Below are 7,093 nucleotides of genomic sequence, written 5' to 3'. Positions count from 1 at the left end.
CCATTCTACAGCAAATTTCTCAAAACTCGCAAAGACAGCGGTTGTTAGAAGACAGTGACTCAAGCAATGTTGCTTAATACGGACCAAATTGGCTTTTCAGAGCTAATGTTCTGTTTAGTGAAATGGCCCAATTTTGCTTTTGAAGAGAGTGCCAACATCCCTTCTCCTTCCCCAGAGAATTTGCTGTTTTCATTTGGTATCTTGAATAGTCCTTGCTGATACAAAAGGCAAAGTTCATGTTTGTTTAAGAAAAGTGCTTGTTTCATGCGGTTTGACACAAGAGCAGTATTGTAGCTGGAAGCCCACAGCCTTTATTGATTTCAAGGACATCTGGTGGTATTGACTGAATGCTTCCTGCTGCACTTTGTAGAAGTGAGAAATTCAATGGAACACAAGCTACAACAGCATCTATCAAGGGAGCAGGTGGCCAGGAAACTGGAATTTGATGGGGAAGCCAAGGTCTGAGTTTCAGCCCAGGCTTTGACGAAGTTGTTGTTTGATTCAGAGAAAGTCACACTCTCTGAGCATTAGTTTCCATACAAAGAGATAAATAAATGTCAAGATCTATTTTTTTGAGGGTGTTGTAGATTCCTGATAAAGATGAGATCATATGGTATTTGTCTCACCGTCTGGCTTATTTCGCTCAGCATAAAGCTTTCCAGTTCCATCCATGATGTTGCAAAGGGTAGGAGCTCCTTCTTTCTTTCTGCTGCATAGAATTCCATTGTGTAAATGTACCATAGTTTTTTAATCCAGTTATTGACCGATGGGCATCTAGGTTGCTTCCAACTCTTGGCTATTGTAAATTGTGCTGCAGTGAACATTGGTGTGCATAAGTTCTTCTGAATTGCTGTTTCAGGTGAACCCACTTTTCATTAGACCATCCTGTCTTTCTCATTAAAGGATGTTCATTATTGCCAGTGAGAAAAATTGGTATTTCTAGTTCCAAGGTGGGTTGAGTATTACAATGGACATAGTCGATTATTAACATCAGCCAGAATGGCGGTGAGGGTTATTTTGCATTGGTCAAGGTTAAAACCAAATAAAAATTGTCTGACAATGAAAAGAGGATCATAGGGAGACATCTTTGACTCCTATTCTCATTGCTTGCTACTCCTCCCCTAAACTAAAAATGTAAACATTTTCATCTGAGACCTCTGCTTGCTCTTCTCTTAATATAGGCAATATCTTCTCCAGCTTTCTACTTTCAACTTCTCCCTTATCACCCAGGACCTTCTACAACCCACTATTTTGTTGGAGTCACACTCTTCCAGATCATCCTCTTGGTAGAAGTTCAGTTTAGGATGACCCTACACAGCTCTATTCTAGGGATCTATATCTGGTGGGAAGAAATCATGCATCTTTGGTTTATATTCAGTAGTATAGCTCATTCCAGATCCAGCCTTCTCTCTCTTTGCTTGGCCAACTCTGACCATTCTCACTTGGTACTTAAACACTGGTGTGGAGACATTAATTTAAGACTCATATATAAGTGTAAAATGTTTAATTTGTGCTATAAAGAGAGATATAATGAGATATAAAAGGAAGGTGCTCAGGGCAAGAGGGTTGGGGAAATGTTTGAAGTTTGTGCTGATTTAGCTAAAATTTAAAGGACAAGGAAGAATTGTGGGAAAGAACATTCTAGTCAGAGAGAACAATCTTTACAGAAGTTCACTTATAATAATGTAAGAATGTAGTAGCCTAAGTGAACCATAATGGACTAAGATGATAGTGGGGGAGATGGACAGAAGTCAATGATGAGACAGAGAAAAAAACCCTGGGTCTTGGAATGGATGAGATACAAGGAAGAGGGAGGCATCTGGCTTCTTTGAAGATTCTGGAATATAAACAGGTGAAATGGTGACACCCTTCACAAGAAAGTAAAAAATGATCCCCAACATTTTTAAGCTATTCTTTATTTCAAAAGGGGGTATGCTGAGACTATGCTTCATCCATTATATGGCTGTGGTATGTGTTTATATATTTATATTTTATATATTTATATTTTCCTAGTATTGGAGAGCAGGCAGTGGTTGATAATATTTGAGCTTTCTTACTGTGGCTTATGTTTGCTCCCGCACCCCACAGAAATGCTGCAGCTTTGAGTAATACAACCTTGAGAAACAGTGGCTTTATTAAGTAAGGGCTGTTCATTGCACATAGTAAAGAGTCTTGAGAAAACTACTCTAGGTCAGCTCTAGCTGCTCAAAAATATCATTAAACCCCAGAGCCTTCTAGTTTCCATCTGTACCGACCTTAGTGTGTGCTTTCATAGTCATGGTCCCCAAGTAGCTGCTCCAAACCCAGGCATGACATCTTCTTCTAAAACAGGATAAAAGAGATAGGATCAAAAGCTCTGTTGCTGTAGTTGAGAAGGAAAACCCTTCTCAGGAGTTTCCATGTACAAACCACTGAAAAATGAAAGGCAATTATAGAGAGGAGTATTTGGAGTGGCATTAGCTTAGCTAACCAACAGCTCCTGCCATGGTTCTTTTGCATATTTAACTTGATCTTAACTTGATTTTTCCAGTACATCTATGAAAACTGAAGCTTTGAAATTATAAGTAAGTTGCTTGAAGTAAACCAGCAAACTAAGTCATAGAGTCGGGGTTCAAATCCAACACTCTTCAACCCCAACACCCACATACTTCCATTCACTCCACACTGCACTTCATCACACCTTAAAAATTATAGATAAAAAGTGAACAAATTATTTAAGTTATAGTATGTGGAGAACTTTTGAAGTCACAGCATGATAATATGTGATTTTTTTCTATGGCTTAAGTACACACATACATATGAAGTAAAATATGTAATGATTCTGAAAATCCCTCAGTGAGGTTAAAATGTAACTTTGATGGCATCTGTTTTCACCAGTAAAATCTTACAGGAGAGACACATTGTTAAAAAAAAAAGAAAGAAAAAGAAAAATGTAGTAAGAGCTAAAATTATAGCAGCCATATTTAGAACCAATGGACGATTACTAGAAGAACATACATTGATTAATAATAATAATAATAACAACAACAACAACAATAATAATAAATATGAGGAAAATCAGAAATTTACAAGAAAAAGTAAACTGGTAAGTGGGAGAACAAACAGATATTTATTCCTCCTGTCTTGTGCCTTTTCAGAACCTGTCTTTTTTAAAAAAATGGGCAAAGGACCTGAACAGACACATCTCCAAGGAGGACATACAGAAGTCCCAGAGACATATGAAAAGATGCTCAGCATCACCAGCCATCAGAGAGATGCAAATTAAAACCACAATAAGACACCACTTCACACCAGTGAGAATGCCCATCATAAACAAAGTAACAAAGAACAACTGTTGGAGAGGGTGTGGAGAAAAGAGAACCCTAGTGCACTGTCAGTGGGAATGCAGACTGGTACAGCCACTGTGGAAAACAGTATGAAATTTCCTTAGAAAACTAAAAATGGAACTGCCTTGTGACCCAGTGATTCCACTGCTGGGATTATGTTCTAAGAATCCAGAAACACCAATTCAAGTGCATGTACCTATGCACTTCAATGTTCGTAGCAGCATAATTTACAATAGCCAAGTGTTGGAAGCAGCCTAAGTGCCCATCAGTAAATGAATGTGTCAGTAAACTGTGATACGTTTACATGATGGAATTCTATGCAGCAGAAAGAAAGAAGGAGCTCTTACCCTTTGAGAGAGCATGAGTGGAACTGGAGAGCATTATGCTAAGTGGAATAAGCCAAGCAATGAAAATGCCATATGATCTCACTTGTAAATGGAACCTAATCAACAAAACAAATAAGCAAGCAAACTATAACTAGAGACATTGAAGAAAAGAAAAAACTGACAATAACCTGAGGGGTTGGGGGAAGGGATAATGGGGGGGAAAGTGGAAGGGTCATCAAGAAACATGTGTAAAGGCCACATGGACAAAGCCAAAGGTGGGTAGGATCAAGGGTGGGAGGTGACAATGGATGGGGCAGGGGGAGTGTTGGGGGGAAATGGAGACAACTGTACTTGAACAACAATAAAAAAATCTTAAAAATCAAGAAAAAAAAAGTCTTTCTTCTCAGGTGTATAAGAACTGGGGCTTGTGTGTAGTTGCTTTATATAAAACCCAAAAGGTGCTAATCACATTGTCAAGCTAATGTCTAATTTGAATTCATATTTTGAAAGCTAAAATTATCATCTACATTTTCTACCTGATTACATTTGTGGTTCAAATTAGAGGAAATACTTTGCCCCTATTCCAGCTGTCAACTGTTGCCATCCCTGCAGGAAGAAAAAAATAATTGGGAATAACCCATTTTCCTTGTTTCTATTTTTGTAAATGAAAACATCACCAAATAACAGACAGGCTCAGACAAGAGATACACCAATTGCTATCCAAAACCAGCTGGATTTACAACAGAAGAAATCTAGAAAAAAATCCCATTCGATATAGCAAAAACAAAAATTAAATATCTGGGAATAAACCTAACCAAGGAGGTGAAAGACCTGTATGCAGAAAACTACACAACACTGAAGAAAGAAATCAAGGAAGACACAAACAAATGGAAACATATACCGTGTTCATGGATTGGAAGAATTAACATCATCAAAATGTCCATACTACCCAAAGCAATTTACAGATTCAATGCAATACTTATTAAAGTACCAATGCCATATTTCACAGACATAGAACAAACACTTCAAAAATTTATAACCATAAAAGACCCTGAATAGCAGCCGCAATTTTGAGAAAGGAGAACAAAGTGGGAGGGATCACAATACCTGATATCAAACTGTATTACAAGGCCACTGTAATCAAAACAGCCTGGTACTGGCATAAAAACAGGCACATAGACCAATGCAAAAGAACAGAGAGCTGAGAAATAAACCAAAATCTCTACAGTCAATTAATATTTGACAAAGGGGGCAGTAACATAAAATGCAGTAAAGATAGCCTTTTCAACAAATGGTGTTGGGAGAACTGGACAGCTACATGCAAAAAAAAAAAAAAGATGAAACTCAAGCACCAACTTACACCATACAACCAAAATAAATTCAAGGTGGATAAAAGACTTAAATATAAGCCGTGATACCATTAAAATCCTAGAGGAGAACATTGGCAGGAAAATCTCAGATATTTCACGGAGCAATATTTTTACTGATATGTCCCCTAGAGCAAGGGACATAAAGGAAAGAATAAACAAATGGGATCTCATAAAAATAAAAAGCTCCTGCACAGCTAAAGAAAACAGTATTAAGATAAAAAGAGAACCAACTGTTTGGGAAAACATATTTGCCAATGATACCTCAGACAAAGGTTTAATCTCCAAAATATACAAAGAACTTACACAACTCCACTCTAAGAAGACAAACAACTCAATTAAAAAATGGGCAAAGGACTTGAACAGACACTTCTCCAAGGAGGACATACAGAGGATCCAGAGACACATGAAAAGATGCTCAATATCACTAGCTATCAGAGAGATGCAAATTAAAACCACAATGAGATAGCACTTTACACCGGTCAGAATGTCCATCATAAACAAAGCAAAAACAACAAATATTAGAGAGGTTGTGGGGAAGAGACCCTAGTTCACTGTTGGTGGGATTGCAGACTGGTACAACCATTATGGAAAACAGTATGGAATTTTCTCAGAAAATTAAAAATGGACCTGCCTTTTGACCCAGCAATTCCACTGCTGGGATTATATCCTAAGAACCCTGAAACACCAATCCAAAAGAACCTATGCACACCAATGTTCATAGCAGCACAATTTACAATAGCCAAGAGTTGGAAGCAACCTAGATGCCCATCGGTCAATGACTGGATCAAAAAGCTATGGTACATTTACACAAAGGAATTCTGTGCAGCAGAAAGAAAGAAGGAGCTCCTACCCTTTGCAACATCATGGATGGAACTGGAAAGCATGATGCTGAGTGAAATAAGCCAGGTGGTGAAAGAAAAATGCCATATGATCTCACCTTTAATAGGAATCTAAAAAACAAAACAAACAAGCAAGCAAAATATGACCAAAGATACTGAAATACAGAACAGGCTAATAGGGACCAGAGGGGAGAGGGGAGAGAATCACAGGGGAAAAAGGGAAGGATTCACAGGAACAAGTATAAAGGACACATGGACAATAACTAAGGAAATGGGAGGGAGGTGGGGAACACTTGGGGGGTGAGCAGGGCTGAGAATATAAGACAGAAAGCTGTACTTGAACAATAATTAAATTAAAAAACAGCTGGATTCAGTTAGGATGGATTATTTCCTTCTATAAATCTGTGAAATGTTCAAGCTCAGTCTACATAGAAGGCTGCCCAAATTTTCACCTCACGAAAACAAAGCTTTTGGCAATGAAAACAAACTTTTAACACAGTGCTGAAAATATTTACAAGTAAATTTTTGTCACAGCAAATACTATTTCAAAAAATAATTCTGTCAATAAACGTTTTCCCCCTTTTCAAGTTCTGGTCCATGAGGAAAGTGAGAACTAAAATTTGTTTGAGTTCTTCATTTGTCCCAGCACCGCAAACCCTAGTGTATTTCTTGTTTATAAATAAGAAAATTGAGTCTTAAGTTATGTGACTTAAGAGTCCAAGTTATGTGACTCATCAGCAGAAGTTCTAAAATTGAAGTTTTAGAGGACACCAAACCATTTTGTATAAACCAGCCCAATACAGTTCACACCTTTCATTGGAAGAGCTAGAGAAGTAAATGGTAGATTGAGGAGGGTGAATTTTTGGTGTGGAAAGACTAAGAATTCACCTTAAGATTAATGGTCAGAGATTTTTGGACAGTTCTGGACTGTTTCCCAAGTTCCTGACTCCAGTTTTCTCTCCACCTTAGTCTGTTTTGTTTTTTAAATATTTTTGTACAGTAGTTCTCACTATTACTTATATTTTCTACTATTATTTGCACACACACACGTGTGTGTGTAGTATAATTGCCACATGGGAAGGCAACATGATGTATTAGATACGTAGTCACATTTTGGCTTGGACCTAAATCTATAACTTGTAGTGACATATTAGGCAAATCACATCATCTAATTCTGTCTCCTCTATCTTCAAAAATAAAGAACATACATTAATTATATGATAGTGTCTAGT

General features: G+C 37.5%; 1 long non-coding RNA gene across 1 annotated transcript; it reads left to right on the top strand.

Moving 5' to 3' along the window:
- Positions 1–776: 776 nt before the first annotated feature.
- LOC118975426 (uncharacterized) lies at positions 777–6,566 on the top strand. The gene is made up of 3 exons (XR_005064050.1): positions 777–859; positions 904–906; positions 6,555–6,566. It is a non-coding gene; the product is annotated as an uncharacterized LOC118975426 (long non-coding RNA).
- The last annotated feature ends 527 nt before the right edge of the window (positions 6,567–7,093 follow it).

This window comes from Sturnira hondurensis, unplaced genomic scaffold (assembly GCF_014824575.4).
Source record: "Sturnira hondurensis isolate 20B ecotype Veracruz unplaced genomic scaffold, ASM1482457v3 Scaffold0020237, whole genome shotgun sequence".
NCBI lineage: Eukaryota > Metazoa > Chordata > Mammalia > Chiroptera > Phyllostomidae > Sturnira > Sturnira hondurensis.
This window is presented reverse-complemented; position numbering and strand designations above follow the sequence as displayed.